Source organism: Artemia franciscana, unplaced genomic scaffold, assembly GCF_032884065.1.
Source record: "Artemia franciscana unplaced genomic scaffold, ASM3288406v1 PGA_scaffold_1178, whole genome shotgun sequence".
Lineage (NCBI taxonomy): Eukaryota > Metazoa > Arthropoda > Branchiopoda > Anostraca > Artemiidae > Artemia > Artemia franciscana.
The window spans coordinates 266,618-285,285 of record NW_027062616.1 but is presented as its reverse complement, the minus strand read 5'-3'; the positions used below and the strand labels follow the sequence as shown (position 1 = coordinate 285,285).

Sequence of the window (18,668 nt, the reverse complement as noted above, 5' to 3'; positions counted from 1 at the left end):
TTTAGCATCAATTTAAATTTTGGAATCCACTTATCTGCTTGGAAACAAAATATTTACTTTACATGAGATGGCAAAAATTGGTAAAAGCCAGTAGAAAACACTAATTTCCGAGTCAGTGAGTCCAAGATCTTTCCAGGTCTTAGAATGCGCAGGAACCAGTGCAGCATTTCCTGCGTATAAATAAAAATAATGAAGCCTCATCAGAAACATGGATTCTATCACCATTTTGGTTGAGCAGCCTAACTACATTGCAGTCTAATATGAAAACAGTCTATTTCTAAAACTTCAATAAAATCTGTTTTTCACTAGTGAACGGGTTTGCTCCAAATGAACTTAGTCTTGTCTTAATTGGGTAATTTATCAAGTCCATGGCCTCTCACAATGTATTTCTTTGGGGTTGATTGACTTGTTCTGACTTTTGGTCACCGAGAGTTTGTATAGACTTATTTAATTCATCATATAATGTTAGGGGTCTATCTATGGGTGTGATATGGGGTACCATGTCGTCTGGGAATCGTTTTGGGGGTAAGGAGTTGACATTCTATCGAGAAAAAATTGGGTTTTCGGGGAAATGGTATTGTCCAATTCTTCCGACTCTTCGCTTGAAGATGAATCGTTCTCTTTTCGTTTTCGCATTATGAGGGCTCTATATTTGGGAGCAATCATATTTGTCATTGTTAATAATTCGTGGAATTCTTCCTCTTCAGTACTACTCTCAAAATATCCTTGTTTAAAATGAAAAATTTTTAGTTCGTTTAATATTGATTGTGGTGATTTTAATTTCATCATTGGAGGATTCTGACGTTATAGGACATGGGGTCCATGCTTCTTAGAATTTCGCTCTTTTTATGACTAATACGAGTCTTATAGGTTTTTCTAGATTTAGGGTTTATGAATTGAAATATAACAATATAGTCATACTTTTTAATTATTCTGTAAGGTCCAGAATATTGATCAGAGGGCTTTTACCCGACGGCTTTTGTTTCATTTTTTATGGAAACACAATCTCCTATTTGAAAATTAAGTCATCCCTTAATATTTTGGATGTTTTTGGCTTCTTTTTGTATTTTGAGTTTTTGATTTCTTTTTTTACACGTGTATAAGTCTTTCTCATTCTATTAATGCATTCTTGTTATTAGTCAGAATATCAATTTACTGAAGCCACTGGAAGGTAAGTCTCCTTTTGTGTATGAATGTCAGGCACAACACAAAATCTAAATCAAAATATGGGTTTCTCATAGCACTTCTAGAGAGCCTATCCACCCTAACACGCTCAAAAAGTTTCCCAACTACTCCGTAAACTCCCATTTTCACTTGGTTGAGCAGCATTTTTCAAATGAATTTACGCTAACTCAAGAACGGTATACTCACGCCAAAGGAAATGGGATATCTAGGCATCAAACCAAATTGATCTTGAGCTCTCAGGATCTTTCTCCCCATGCATATGAGTAACTATATGGTTGAAGTTTTTCGTTTCCTCTATATTGGCATCGGCAACATTGGCAATATGACCACTCATTGGACCAATGTACCCAGCCTAGTGAGAGAAGGGATAGTTGATGTTGCTACTATTGAATTGTAATAAATCCCCTGATATATTTTAAGTTCCGTTCAGCAGTTTTCAGTAAAATTACTAAAGTTTTAATATATGAGACGTATTTTAAGTATTTTCCGTTTGAGCATGTGTACAAACCGAAAGATCATTTTAATAAAATAAATATATTTCCAGAATACATTCAATTTTTGACATAGTTACCAAGTTTTTCCAAACACTTATTATAATTCTCAACTTATTTTAAAGTAAAATCTTCATCTGGCCACCGCCTCCAATAGCCAAGAGTTTGCTGCTGTTTTAATGTTGTCGTCATCTTTGTGCCATCTGCCACTGAAATTAGAAGATTTAACGGACTTTCACAGCATAAAATCATGGCGTCGGTGTTTTGGGATAGGCAAGGTCTTTTTTTGGTCGACTTCGTGCAACAAAAACAGGGTATAAATCAATGTGAGGATAACCTCAAAACAATACAATAGCCTTATCCCATTAACCGCAAATAAGAAAACTTAGCTGCAATAACTCTGGATTATGTTCATAGATTTCGCTTGGTGTATTTTGATTACAATGTTTATTTGAACTGGAACAAACAGAATTTTTTTTATAATTCAAGTACCGTCTGTGACTGATTCACTTCAAAATGGAAAACGCCATTGTTGCACTATCCGTATTAGGACTCTTACCCCAGCATCTCTTGTAAGTACAAACTCGCGTTCACGATATCCTATTACCTTGTCATCTGCCATGACGGTCCTTGTTGCCCCGTCCGCAACTTCAATGCATAAGTTCCTATTAGCTACCAGAGCAAAGTATGACCAGCTGTATTAAAAATTACACTCTGACCAGGGCCATACAGCTTAACATCAATTCTGCACTGATCCGAACCGCAAAAGAAGTGTCCATCTTTCTTAATAACTTGTATATTATGCTCAAATTCTTCTACCACAACGGACTTACTGATCCAAGAAAAAAAATCATCAAACCATTTGTTCCCCTCTTCATTAAGCTCATCTGGCTGGGTTATATCCCTGCATTTACACTCCCAGCAATGGTCCTTGTTTTTTCTGCTGATCTGAGGTTGATTCATTCTATAAGTTTGTTTTTTCCAATCTTAAGGTATAATGTCATTTCCTGGTCCACCGGCAGGTTCTTGATTATGATAGTCTAGTGGCAAGTGAAAGACGTGTGGTTGAACTGCTTTTCCCTTGACACATATCCAAAAGGTCGTGAATTTTACGATCAAAAGCGCATTGGTAGTAAAAATTTGCCGTATTGTTTCTTTGCATAAACAATTCTTTTACTTCTTGACTTTCTGTTGAAGAAGCACAGCTGTATTCCCATTGAGACAATACCATCTTTAATTCTCGTTTTAGAAAATTAAACAAAACTGAAGCTTGCGATCTAAAGTTTCTTTAGATCCTTCAAAAATAAATAAGTACATATTTCCTTTATTATCTTAATAGGCAGAAAAACACGCTAGCGTTGGGATGTCAGTTTGCATCCAAATGGCACCAAATCTCCCTTGAATCGTGGTGACTTTGCTTGGATATAAATGAGCTTAAACCTTGTATGCGTAAGACGCCGTCACCGAAAAGGTCAATCCGAAAGAAAGGCCCTGCGATAAGTCAACGACCAAGAGACCCCAATGGTTGCTGATGACGTAACAAACAAGACACAATCCTTGGGCCAGTAACCCAAGTGACATACAATAGGCAAATTTCAGATTTTTTATCAGCCGACCAGACAAATAAAAAATAGCGTTTCTCCCAATAGATTCTCAAACACAATGGCAACAATCCGTCTACTTATAAAGTAGACAATATAATCGCATCCTTCTACTTCCTATATAGAGGAAACCATAGGTTTCCTCTATATTGGCATCGGCAACATTGGCAATATGACCACTCATTGGACCAATGTACCCAGCCTAGTGAGAGAAGGGATAGTTGATGTTGCTACTATTGAATTGTAATAAATCCCCTGATATATTTTAAGTTCCGTTCAGCAGTTTTCAGTAAAATTACTAAAGTTTTAATATATGAGACGTATTTTAAGTATTTTCCGTTTGAGCATGTGTACACACCGAAAGATCATTTTAATAAAGTAAATATATTTCCAGAATACATTCAATTTTTGACATAGTTACCAAGTTTTTCCAAACACTTATTATAATTCTCAACTTATTTTAAAGTAAAATCTTCATCTGGCCACCGCCTCCAATAGCCAAGAGTTTGCTGCTGTTTTAATGTTGTCGTCATCTTTGTACCATCTGCCACTGAAATTAGAAGATTTAACGGACTTTCACAGCATAAAATCATGGCGTCGGTGTTTTGGGATAGGCAAGGTCTTTTTTTGGTCGACTTCGTGCAACAAAAACAGGGTATAAATCAATGTGAGGATAACCTCAAAACAATACAATAGCCTTATCCCATTAACCGCAAACAAGAAAACTTAGCTGCAATAACTCTGGATTATGTTCATAGATTTCGCTTGGTGTATTTTGATTACAATGTTTATTTGAACTGGAACAAACAGAATTTTTTTTATAATTCAAGTACCGTCTGTGACTGATTCACTTCAAAATGGAAAACGCCATTGTTGCACTATCCGTATTAGGACTCTTACCCCAGCATCTCTTGTAAGTACAAACTCGCGTTCACGATATCCTATTACCTTGTCATCTGCCATGACGGTCCTTGTTGCCCCGTCCGCAACTTCAATGCATAAGTTCCTATTAGCTACCAGAGCAAAGTATGACCAGCTGTATTAAAAATTACACTCTGACCAGGGCCGTACAGCTTAACATCAAATCTGCACTGATCCGAACCGCAAAAGAAGTGTCCATCTTTCTTAATAACTTGTATATTATGCTCAAATTCTTCTACCACAACGGACTTACTGATCCAAGAAAAAAAATCATCAAACCATTTGTTCCCCTCTTCATTAAGCTCATCTGGCTGGGTTATATCCCTGCATTTACACTCCCAGCAATGGTCCTTGTTTTTTCTGCTGATCTGAGGTTGATTCATTCTATAAGTTGGTGGTTTCCAATCTTAAGGTATAATGTTATTTCCTGGTCCACCGGCAGGTTCTTGATTATGATAGTCTAGTGGCAAGTGAAAGACCTGTGGTTGAACTGCTTTTCCCTTGACACATATCCAAAAGGTCGTGAATTTTACGATCAAAAGCGCATTGGTAGTAAAAATTTGCCGTATTGTTTCTTTGCATAAACAATTCTTTTACTTCTTGACTTTCTGTTGAAGAAGCACAGCTGTATTCCCATTGAGACAATACCATCTTTAATTCTCGTTTTAGAAAATTAAACAAAACTGAAGCTTGCGATCTAAAGTTTCTTTAGATCCTTCAAAAATAAATAAGTACATATTTCCTTTATTATCTTAATAGGCAGAAAAACACGCTAGCGTTGGGATGTCAGTTTGCATCCAAATGGCACCAAATATCCCTTGAATCGTGGTGACTTTGCTTGGATATAAATGAGCTTAAACCTTGTATGCGTAAGACGCCGTCACCGAAAAGGTCAATCCGAAAGAAAGGCCCTGCGGAAAATCAACGACCAAGAGACCCCAATGGTTGCTGATGACGTAACAAACAAGACACAATCCTTGGGCCAGTAACCCAAGTGACATACAATAGGCGAATTTCAGATTTTTTATCAGCCGACCAGACAAATAAAAAATAGCGTTTCTCCCAATAGATTCTCAAACACAATGGCAACAATCCGTCTACTTATAAAGTAGACAATATAATCGCATCCTTCTACTTCCGCCAAATCTTCCATGAACTATGAAAATTAATGCAAAGAAAGCCCCTGCCCACCCCAACAATCAACATGGGTAGCACATAAAATACAATGATTTGGCCCCACATTTTTCTAGTTAGGTTTGTCAAGAATCCTGTTGAAATATCATTAGATACAGGAGGGTTTCTAGCCTTTGGTTCAACTTCAAGATATTCAAGTTACAAATATATCAATATAATGTCAAGGATCTTAAAAATCCCAAATAAGAGTACAGGAAAAAATTTTGTAATGCCATGGATTAGTCACATAACCGTGCTTTCTGAAAGCACTTCTAGAAAGCCTATCCACCCTAACACGCTCAAAAAGTGTCCCAACTACTCCGTGAACTCCTATTTTCACTTGGTTGAGCAGCATATTTCAAATGTTTACACTAACTCAAGAAAGGGATACTCACGCAAAAGGAAATGGGATATCTAGGCTCATCAAACCAAATTGATCTTGAGCTCTCAGGGTCATTCTCCCCATGCATATGAGTAACTATTTGGTTGAAATTTGTCGTTTCCTCTATATTGGCATCGGCAACGTTGGCAACATAACCACTCATTGGACCAATGTACACAGCCCAGTGAGATAAGAGATAGTTGATGTTGCTTCTATTCAATTGTAATAAATCCCCTGAAATATTTTAAGTTCCATTCTGTAGTTTTCAGTCAAATTACTAAAGTTTGAATATATGAGGCGTGTTTTAAGTATTTTTCGTTTGACCATATGTACACAGTGAAAGAACATTTCAATAAAGTAAATATATTTCCAGAATACATTCAGTTTTTGACATAGTTACCAAGTTTTTCCAAACACTTATTATAATTCTCAACTTATTTTAAAGTAAAGGCTTCATCTTGCCACCGTCTCCAATAGCAAAGAGTTTACTGCTGTTTTAATGTCGTCGTCATCTTTGTACCAGTTGCTACTTAAATTAAAAGTTTGAACAGACTTTCACATCATAAAATCATGGCGTCGGTGTTTTGGGATAGGCAAGGTCTTTTTTTGGTCGACTTCGTGCAACAAAAACAGGGTATAAATCAATGTGAGGATAACCTCGAAACAATACAATAGCCTTATTCCATTAACCGCAAACAAGAAAACTTATCTGCAATAAATCTGGATTATGTTCATAGATGTCACTTGTTGTATTTTGATTACAATGTTTATTTGAAGTCGAACAAACATATCTTTTTTTAATTTAAGTACCGTCTTTGACTGATACACTTCAAAATGCAAAATGTCATTGATGCACTATCCTTATTAGGACTCTCGCCCCAGCATCTCTTGTAAGTACAAAGTTGCGTTCATGATGTCCTATTACCTTGTCATCAGCCATGACGGTCCTTGTTGCCCCGTCCGCAACTTCAATACATGAAGTTTCTATTAGCTACCAGAGCAAAGTATGACCACCTGTATTAAGAATTACACTCTGACCAGGGCCGTACAGCTTAACATCACTTTCGCACTGATCCGAACAACAAACGAAGTGTCCATCTTTCTCAATAACTTGTATATTATGCTCAAATTCTTCTTCCACAAAGGACTTAATGATCCAAAAAAAAAATTTCATCAAACTATTTGTTCCCCGCTTCATTAAGCTCATCTGGCTGGGTTATATCCTTGCATTTACACTCCCAGTAATGGTCTTTGTGTTTCCTGCTGATCTGAGTTTGATTCATTCTATAAGTTGGTGGGTTTCCAATCTAAAGGTATAATGTCATTTCCTGGTCCACCGGTAGGTTCTCGATTACGATAGTCTAATGGCAAGTGAAGGACGTGTGGTTGAACTGCTTTTCCCTTGACACATATCCATGAGGTCGTGAATTTTACGATCAAAAGTGCATTGGTGGTAAAAATTTGCGGTATTTTTTCTTTGCATAAACAATTCTTTTACTTCTTTACTTTCTGTTGAAGAAGCACAGTTGTATTCCCATTGAGACAATACCATCTTTACTTCTCGTTTTAGAAAATTAAACAAAACTGAAACTTGCGATCTAAAGTTTCTTTAGATCCTTCAAAAATAAAATAGTACACATTTCCTTTATTATCTAAATTGGCAGAAAAACACGTTTCCATTGGGATGTCAGTTTGCATCCAGATGGCACCAAATGTCCCTTGAATCGTGGCTTCTTTGCTTGGATATAAATGAGCTTAAACCTTGTATGCGTAAGACGCCGTCACCTAAAAGGTAAATCCGAAAGAAAGGTCCTGTGGAAAATCAACGACCATGAGACCCCAATGGTTGCTGATGAAGTAACAAACAAGACGCAATCCTTGGGCCAGTAACCAAAGTGACATACAATAGGCGAATTTCAGATTTTTAATCAGCCGACCAGACAAATAAAAGATAGCGTTTCTCCCAAGAGATTCGCAAACACAATGGCAACAATCCGTCTACTTATAAAGTAGACAATATAATTGCATCTTTCTACTTCCGCCAAATATTCCATGAACTATGAAAATTAATGCTAAAAAAAGCCCCTGCCCACCCCAACAATCAAAATGGGTAGCATATAAAACACAAAGATTAGGCCCCACGTTTTTCTATGTCTTGAATTATGTTGAAATATCATTAGATACAGGTGGGTTTCTAGCCGGTGGTTCAACTTCAAGATATTCAAGGTACCAATATATCAATACAATGTCAAGGATCATAAAATTCCCAAATAAGAGCACAGGAAAAATTTTGTAAAGCCATGGATTAGCCACATAACCGTGCTTTCTGTAGCAATAAAAAACAAGCAAGTTACAAAAGCTCCCCAAGCCTTGCATGCTCCATAGTCAGCTTTAACTTCAAAACGAAAAGCCCAACTATCTGACAAGCTGGAAATTGTTGGGAAAAAGCAGAAGTCAAGGAAGCCTAGGATGATCAAAACCCAGAATTGAGATGATCTGGAAACCCAGAACCTAGAAAGTCAACACAGAGTTGCGAATCGAACGCTTCAGTAGCAAAAAATTTAGATATGTGAAATCGTTTTGTCTAAAGACAAGACAGGGAAACTGTTAACAGTGGAAATAATCTTAGCTTTTCAGTGACTTGGAAGTAATCTTATGCATATTCCTTAGGATTTAAAGGGTTTTTGGTATTCTAGGCCCATTTTGCATAGGCTAAGCTTAATAAGGAGTCAGAAGAAAAATTTTATGTTGTTAAAAATGTTGGTTTTTAGGAGGGCAGCTATCACATTTGTTTGTTATTCAAATATTACCAAATCAAACAAGCCTAGCTTCTAAACCAACCTATAATTTTTAGTTGAAAAAAATTAGAATGGTTAGGTCAATACCTATATTATATAGTATATATTCATTGAGATTACTGTCTAAACTGGATTTTTAACATAAAAGTAGGGGTAAAATTTTACTTTAGCTACTTTTGGCTATCTTTGAAAGAGGTTATGTTAGGAAAATGAAACTTTCAGGGATGTGTCTAGAGGCTAGAGTATGGGTAAATTTATAGCAAACAGTATTACTGGCTTTTGTATAAAGTGAATGTACCACTTGATGCGTTTTTTTTATGCTCTTCACAAATATAATAATTGCTTCTACCAGAAATTCATATTTTAAGCTCTTTTTAATCTCTTAAAAAGATCCTAAATATGGAGTATTGAAAGGCTTAAAACATTGGTCTCAAACTTTATAACATTGGACTTAAACTTACTGTTTCATTATAAATCCATTTTTTTAATGATATATTATCCACAAGCACTGAATATAATGGCGTTTTCTTCTTCCTTGTTGCCAAAATTTCAATTAAAGCATGCGTTTTTGGTCATTTTTTGCAAAATAATAAGATATTTGAAATCACAAATCATTAATAGTTTAGAGACAAATTTGGGCTATGTATTTGCACATCAAGGGGATGAGGGTAAAGCATAGCATATATTAAATATGTAAACTAACCATTACTGCATTTAATATAGTTAAATTTACAGCAAACAGTATAACTGGCATTTGTAATAGCTAGCTTTCATATTTTGACCAAAAACGCGTGCTTTTATTTAAAATTTGCTGTCAAGGAAGAAAAAAGCACCATAACATTGATAAAATTTATTTATCCAATTTGATTGTGGAAAATTACTGCTTGTGGATAATGTAACATTAAAAAAATGGATTCATAATGAAATGGTAAGTTTGAGTCCAGTGTTCTAAAGCCTGAGACCAATATTTTAACCTTTTTTTATACCCCATATTTAGGTGATTTTTAAGAGGTCAAAACGTGCTTAAATGTGAATTTCCAATAGAAGCAATTATTATATTTTTAAAGAGCATAAAAAACGCATCAAGTGTTATACTCACTGTATACAAAAGCCAGTAATACTGTTTGCTATAAATTAACCAAAGTATTTCCCAGGAAAGTATTTAAAGTACCTACACTTCTTTCTCCTCTAGAGGGTCCTGAAATTTTTTGGCTACATCAATTTTTGTTTATCAGTTTCTTTCTCTCTGGCCTTAGTTCTGAAAAGACAATTCCTGTTGATTTAACAGAACTTTAAGCATTAACACTGGATTTTTTTAAATTTAGAAATAACATTTTATGCCACCTGATTGTAGGTTAAATATATGGCTGATATTGTTTATTCTCCATGGGTTTCTGTTTTATTTCATTTCATTCATGTCAGTTGCTTTCTTTTAAAAATACATTTATTTTTTTTAAATAAATCTTCTTTTTTGAAAAAAAAAATTGAATTGTTTTTCTTTTTACATGTTGCATGAAATATAAAGGAATGCCTGGCCCTTCATTTCATATATTTTAACTAAAAGTTTTTGAGGCAGTTTCTATCAAAATACAACTGACACATTTTAATATTATTTTTTTTTTTTTTAGAACACATTAGGACACTATTAAAGTTTTGTATTTGCACAGCTAAAAAATTGTCTTAAAAAGTGTCAAGTTTAGAGAGTTATTTTAATATTCTTCTTGCTGATCAGTATAATTGTTTTTAAAATTCCTTCTGTTTAAAGCATTTTAAAGGGATTCTAAGCCAACCATGGGTATATGGTTGGCTTCACTCACAAATGAGTGAGCTGGTGGAAAACAAATAGAACATATAATTTTTCTTTTTTTATTATTTCAAGACTAGAATATCACAAAACTGAGCATTCATATTGCTATTTATATTTCAATTAAATACAATCCCTGATGGGAGTTTTGTTGATACATGTCTCAAAATTATTTTGTCTAAATAAAATAGATATTGTTTATGGGACAGCAGTGAAAAATGGTAGGAACTATGACTTGAGTTGTTTTTTTTTTCCAACATTTCCTTTTTTCAAATAATTTTTTTTCTGGTTACATTCGTGTTCCTGCATAAGTGGCTGGCACTCTAGGTTGATAATACTTTGTCCAAAGGGCACAGGTTTAATTCCTGGTATTACCAGTTTATTTGGTTTGGGACAAAGGTCAGTGATATGACTATGTAGGTTGAGCCAGAACTAGCCCAACCTTGAAAGGTTACTGCAGCATTATGGACTAACCCGCATGTTTATGCTTATGTTGTGCCTAACATTGCTTGCTTGTGCTTATATTTTGTATTTGTTCTAGGTGCTTGGGTTCATAAATAAACTATAAATAGTCAAATGCTACAGGGTGTCAGACGTCATGGAGATCACCCACCCGTCAATAAACTGGAATGCAGACAACCTCGACTCAGAATGGACCGCATTCGAAAACCACGCAAAGCTCATGTGCCAAGGCCCCCTTGCTGACAAGTCAAGGATGAAATCTTTGCTGAGATTTCTGTTTGTGGTCAGATCCACATTGATTTCAAGATCGATACGGGTGCTCAGGTCAACATCCTAACTTCACAGTACCTGGACAAGCTGTCGCCAAAGCCAAAGCTGCTGAAAGCCACCTAACGCCTCACCAGCTATTGTGGATCGACAATACCCTATGTAGGAGTCTGCAACAGTCCTTGTCGCTACAAAAATGGGCCTACACAGCAACTCACCTTTTATGTGGTTGAGTCAAACACCACACCTATAATTGGGTTTAAAGCAAGCAAAGACATGAACCTGATCAAGCTTGTTCTGAACATTGAAGAATCACCAGTCAGCGAATATAGTGATGTTTTCAAGGATATAGGCAAACTCGAAACAGAGTGTGAAATATACTTAAAAGACAATGCAACACCCACAGTACATCCAGCTAGGAAAATACCGTTAGCCCTAAAGCAGAAGCTCAAGACCGAGTTGGAACGCCTAGAAAGTCTCGATATCATCGAAAAGGTCAGACAGCCAACAGACTGGGTTAATGCCATGGTCATGGTGGAGAAAAAAGATGGTGGTGTGAGACTATGCATCGATCCTGTTGACCTGAACAGGGCGATAAAACGCCCCTACTATCCGGTCCCATCTTTCGACGTTGCGGTTGCTGAACTGAATGGAGCAGCAGTATTCAGCAGGCTTGATGCCCGATCGGGCTACTGGATACTCCCACTTTCCACGCGATCCTCCTACTATACAACCTTCAGCACTATCTACGGCCGATACAGATGGAAGAGATACCCCTTCGGCCTAGTGTCTGCGCAAGACGAGTTCCAGAGAAAAATGGAAGAAGCGTTTGAAGGATTGGAAGGTATAAGAATACTTGTAGATGATATTCTGGTATATGGAAAGAACCGCGAGGAGCACGACCAGAGACTATCCGCCGTTCTTAGAAGAGCCAGAGTAAAAGGAATCCGCTTCAACAGTGAAAAATGCGAATTTTCCAAAGACAAAGTCAAGTACTTCGGACATATCATTAGCAGAGACGGGATAAAACCAGACCCAGAAAAGATTAGGGCTATACAAGACATGCCAAGCCCACAGTCTAAAGAAGAGCTACAGACACTATTGGGAATGCTCAACTTCCTATCGAAATACATACCCGACCTATCCTCAAAAAATAAGCCACTGAGAGATCTTACTAAAGCCACCGATTTCAGATGGGAAACCAATCACGAAGCAAGTATAAAAGAGATCAAGAGCTGCATTTCAGAAAATCTAGCTTTCTTCGACCATAAATGCAAAGTGGTCGAACTCAAGGTTGACGCTTCAAAGCATGGACTTGGAGCTGAGCTCTCTTCAAATGGGAAGATCGTAGGATTTGCATCTAGGGCTCTTAGCACGACTGAACAGAACTATTCTCAACTAGAGAAGGAACTGTATGCGATCGTGTTTGGGTGCAAACACTTTCATCTATGGAAGAAAAACCATCGTGACAACAGATCATCGCCCATTAGAGACCATCTTATCACGACCACTCCATACGGCACCAGCACGACTACAGCGAGTGATGATTCAGATCCAGCCATACGACATCGAAGTACACTATAGCCTGGGGTCAGATATCCTAGTCCCAGATGCACTCTCTCGACTACACCTGCCAGACGTTGATACCAAAATGCAGAATGACATCGAAGTTTTTGTGCATACAGTGATGAAATCCTTGCCAGTGAGCGACTCCAAACTAGACGAAATACGCCGCGAGACAGAAAAAGACACTCAACTCAAAGTAGTCAAAGAACTCATACTCAAAGGATGGCCCGGTACACGCCAGTCGTGCCCAACAGATGCCGTTCGATTGTGGAATATCAAAGACGAACTAGCAATCCACGATGGGTTAGTTTTGAAAGGTCAACGAATCGTCGTACCCCATCCTCTCAGAACCAACATAATTCATCAGCTACACTCAGCACACCTTGGGATCGACAAAACCAAACAGCGCGCCCGGATGATTGTGTACTGGCCAGGCATGAACGCTGACATTGAGTCCTTACAAGAGTTCCGAGATTTTGCGCAAGAGTGGGGAATTAGTCTGAAAACCTCCAGCCCCATCTATCCGAAATCAAACGGTCTGGTGGAGAAATCAGTACAAACCTGCAAACGAATACTAACCAAAGCGAAAGAAAGTGGAAATGACCCACATATTGCACTTCTAGAATATAGAAACAGCCTAGTTGACGGCCATGCCTCACCTGCTCAACTCCTCATGAGTCGCCAGCTACGGTCAGTCCTACCATCAACATACAACCAGCTAAAACCAAGAGCCACCCCCCTTCAGACCTTCCTACAACACAGATCGAAGGAACAGGAAAGACAGAAACGCTATCACGATAAGACTGCAAAACCGCTACGTGAACCTCAACTGAAAGACCAAGTTTTTATCCAGAAGAAACCAAACGGCCCCTGGACCAAAGTGAAAATCATATCATGCCATGAGAACCCCAGATCATGCGTAGTGGAGACAGAAGACGGTTCTAGGCTGCGATGAAATAGAGTCCATATCTCCCGTCGTTCCTTTCCCGTAGCCAAGGAAGAGGTCAGAATCCAGCCCACCACACAGGACGAAAACAATGACAAATCCCAGCCCATCTTACACGAATCACCCCAGCCAATCCGCACAGACATCGAAACCTCACCAAGAAATGTTCCGTTACCAAGAAAAGAAGGTGAACCTTCTGACCCACCCATTGTCCCACCAACCATCGTGCCTACGCCTAAAAATGCCGCTCCCGACTGCCCAGCCACAGGGACTAAATCCTCTACCACTACATCAAAGGTGATGCCGCACACCCGCAGCGGCAGAGTGGTTAGGCCACCTAAAAGGCCGGATTTGTAGGCAGACCGCCTTTCATGAAAAGAAGGGAGATGCAGCATTATGGACTAACCCGCTTGTTTATGCTTATGTTGTGCCTAACATTGCTTGCTTGTGCTTATATTTTGTATTTGTTCTAGGTGCTTGGGTTTAAAAAAAAAAACTATAAATAGTCAAATGCTACAGTTACCTAGAGAAATCTAGGGTCAGTAAGCAGGAAGGGCTTGCAAAAGTATAGGATGACTGGTCCCTAGCTTCCTGGCTAAAGGACCACCTGGTTCTTTACTGGGCTTTTGACTTAGCCATAGATGCTTTCTTTTAATCCCATTAAATATAAGTACAAAGGAAAGAATGCCAGTAAGGTGGGCCTTCCTTTTCAATGAAATGTTGATGTATAGACAAGAGTGTAGGTCACAAGCAATGGCTTGTAAATGTTTTGCAAGGTTTAAAATTTGAGACAATTGTTCAGGTTGGCAACTGAGCATAAAAGTAAAATTTAGCAAATGGTTTTTCTTTGTGATTGTTATATTTATGTATTTTAAAGTTAATCTTCACTGTTTTGTTTTAATTGCCATTGCCTTAGGAATTTAGTGTTAACAGACAGGAGTCATTGCCTTAGGAATAACAGACAGGAGTTCTATGTTTCCTAGCTTCAATAAATGTATATGCAATTTTGAGACCAGGGGTTGTCAAAACTTGCAAATGGAACTGTTGTGTGACTAATTAATTTGTAAGAAATGTATATCAATTTAAAGATTCAAAAAAACAATCATGTAGAAAACAAACAAGACAAATAAATAAAAGTATCCCTTTACAACCATTTAATGAAGTGTCACAATTGTAGGGTCACCCTTAAGATTGAAATTAACAAAGCTTCCGTTATGAATCTGTTTTCTTTAAACAGACTGAAGGGGCAAACCTCCAAGCTATGACAAATTCAATCTCACTTTTGGGCTCTTTCCTTTTCAATAGGAACTTTCTTTGGATTTTTCTTCCAACCAAGTAAAATCAGCAGGGACAGGATCAGGTGTAAGTGACCTCCCATTTAGCCTACATACCCAGGAAAAAACTATGCAACTCTATGCTAATAATTGGTAATTTTGTTGTTGTTCATATATTTGACTTATAAAGTGAACTTACCCCTTGATGCCTTGTTTTGTGTTCTTTACAAACATAACAAGTGCTTCAATTGGAAGTTCAAATTTAAGTGCTTTTTGAGCTCTTGAAAATTTGTTAGCTTAGGTCAAAATGTGCTTAAGTTTGAATTAGCAATATAAGCAATTATTATACTTGTAAAGAACATACAAAAAGGCATCAAGTGGTATATTCACTTTATTTGTAAGTCAAAATGTAAACGAAAAAAAAACTTACTCCCAACCTGCCTAATTTGCAAATATATAGCCCAAGTTATATATTTTCAATGTATTCTGCCACGTTTTAGCCTACTTGTTTTTCTTTTGCCACAGTTGCTTCAATTCTCAGGTACTAGGGTTGAGGGTTAGATTAGCAGAATCAATAGGAAATATGTAATTTCAGCTTTAGATTTCCATGTTAGGAGGGTTGGGGCTAAAGTAGAGCAGGGTTGCATATAGAACATATTAGCTATAATTATTATGTAATTGTAATATTTTCCCTTTTCAGGGCATTAAGACAATCTATCACAATAAAAAAAATATCCAAAGCATCTTGAATGGAATGACTAAAAGAAGACATATGAAAATCACAATCTGCAATCTAACAATTAAACTTCTGGCCACACAAATTGTATTAGGATAACCAGCTCTGAAATAATTGCTTAAGTAGCTTAGTAGTAACTTTAACTAATATTGCAATAGCTTTATAAGATTTTTCTTAACTATTTTATTATCTGCCTATCCCACCCACCCAGTAAAAGAAAAAACCCACCCACCTACACAAGAAAAAAGCCAGTTTTAACTAGGCTAATAACATAGTTTTTAAGTCTATTTTAGTGCAAACTACTCAACAACATAAAATCAAACTCAATAACTCACCACACTGGTACACAAAAGTGGTGCCTTCATCTTGGATCCATCTGAAGACATACTCCATGATTAGCTATAATTGAAACTTCTGCCTTCTTTCCGAGTTAACTTGAGACGAACGTACAAAATGTAAAAGTTGTTAAAAGTCAAATTTTCATTAACTTTCAGTCAACTTTTACAAATCGAACGCTAAAAACTAACTCGGAATCGCAAATAAAACGTCAGAATGCTGGTTTCAGTCAACTTGAAAAGTGAATCAAACGCAACTTTGGAATGTACCGTAATCCTCCCAAGTTCGGAAGTTTTTCATCGGCAGTAAAGCTGTATCGTTGCATGCCCGATTGCATGGACTGCAAGGTTCAAAGCAAGGAGAGCAAGTAAAAGCAGCGGTAAGAGATGCCACACAAAAAGTGCAATTGTAACTAAACAAAATTGTCAACTTTAGTATCAGTTTAAATGTAGCAATTTACTTGTCTGCATGGAAACAAAATATTTACTTTACATGAGATTGAAAAATTGGTAAAAGCCAGTAGAAAACACCAATATCCGAGTCAGTGAGTCCAAGATCTTTCCAGGTCTTCGAATACGCAGGAATCAGTGCAGCAGTTTCCTCGTATAAGAAAAAATAATGAAGGCTCATCAGAAATATGGATTCTATAACCATTTTGGTTGAGCAGCCAAACTACAATGCAGTCAAATATCAAAACAGTCTATTTCTAAAAGTTAAATAAAATCTGTTGTTCACTGGTGACTGGGTTTTCTCCAAATGAACTTGGTCTTGTCTCAATTTGGTAATTTATCAAGTCCATGGACTCTCACAATGTATTTCTTTGGGGTTGCTTTACTTGTTTTGACTTTTGGTCCCCGGGAGTTTGTATAGACTTATTTAATTCATCATATAATGTTAGGGGTCTATCTATGGGTGTGATAGGGGGTACCTTATTGTCTTGCAATCGTTTCGGGAGTAAGGGGTTGACATTCTATCGAGAAATATTTGGGCTTCGCGGAAATGGTATAGTCCAATGTTTCCGACTCTTCGATTGAAGATAAAACGTTCTCTTTCCGTTTTTGCATTATGGGGGCTCTACCTCTGGGAGCAATCATATTTGTCACCGTTAAAAATTCGTAAATTTCTTCCTCGTCAGTACTATTCTCAAAGTATCCTTGTTTAAAATGAAAAGGTTTTAGTTCCCTTACTATTGATTGGGGTGGTTTAGTTTCGTTATTGGAGGATTCTGACGTTACAGGACATGGGATCTATGCTTCTTAGAATTTCGTCCTTTTTATACTACTAATATGAGTCTTATAGGTTTTTCCAGATTTAAGGTTTAAGAACTGAAACGTAACATTATAGTCATACTTTTTAATTATTATTAAGGTCCAGAATATCGATCAGAGAGCTTTTACCCGTCGGCTTTTCTTTCATTTTTCATGTAAACACAATCTCCTATTTGAAAATTAAGTTCTCCCTTGATATTTGGGATGTTTTTGGCTTCTTGTTTTATTCTTGATTTTTCCTTTTTTTTTATAAGTCTTTCTCATTCTATTAATAAATTCTTGTTTATAATCTACGGAATCATTATAGTATTGTTTGGATTCTATAATCTCATTGTACAGGATTCGACAATCTTGTCCGAATAGTATATAAAATGGGTTATCACGTATAACTGGTGAAAAAGCTGTATTAATCACATTTATTAAATAGGGTAAGGTTACATGCCAATCTCTTCTATTATCTTTTATGTAGATTCCTAAAATAATAGAAAACAGCTTATGTCGGTTCTCTATTTTACCACTAGTTTGAGGGTGGTTTGTGGCAAAAACAAAACTAAAAAAATTCTCTAGTCCGCTTTACCAATTAAGGTTCTAATTTTTAGTGGCCAAGTGGAGCTGCCTTAGAGAGCAAATAAAAATTGGTCATTTAATCAATTGTCTTCTTGTCTTAGCGAAAATGGGTCCTATTACCATTTAAAGTTGCACTCCAAATATTTTATTTCAGTTGATGAAATACAAGAAGTAGAAACACCTCTCTATCTTGATCCGTAGGAAATTTTCTTTTGTATATATTAAGTTGAATTTAGCAACTCATTTATCTAGAGGTGTAGCTCGATACCATCCGCCCCCACTTTTTTTGTATGTATTGTTCCAAATCTTTAATGCCTGTAAGAGAAACTTGGCAAACTAAATAAAAACACAAGGACAATTTATACATGTGATCAAAGCCTACAAAACGCAATTTAGTTTTTAAAAGCAATATAAAAAGAGAGCCAATAATTTGGAAAATAGATGTTCCAACATGGTAATATTTTGAAACATGGTTATATATAGCCAATATATTTTGAGACATCATCTGTATTCTTGTCACGTTAGACACTATTCATGGCACGATTTTGATGTATGTTCATATTACTGGTGTACACCAATAATATATACATCATATACAACAATATATTTTGAGACGTCATCTGTGTTTTCGTCTCGTTCAACACTATGCATTGCACATTTTTATGTATGTTCATCATCGAGATTTTACGAAAAAGACTTTTTTTTAGCATTCATTGTAATGTGGGATCATTAGCTGGTTTAGCGAATTAGATGTCCCATTTCCATTTATGTTAAATTTAGTAGTTAACAGAAAGAGGATACGAACAATTCTTATGAATTATATAATAAATACAAATTAGTTAAACATCTATTTATTACTATAATATACTATAAAGACAAAGTAGTCTCATA

General features: G+C 36.6%; 1 long non-coding RNA gene across 1 annotated transcript in view; it reads left to right on the top strand.

Annotated features, from left to right (window-relative positions):
- LOC136041181 (uncharacterized) overlaps nucleotides 1–18,668 on the top strand; it is an 87,831-nt gene that overhangs the window by 55,224 nt on the left and 13,939 nt on the right. The window lies entirely within an intron of this gene.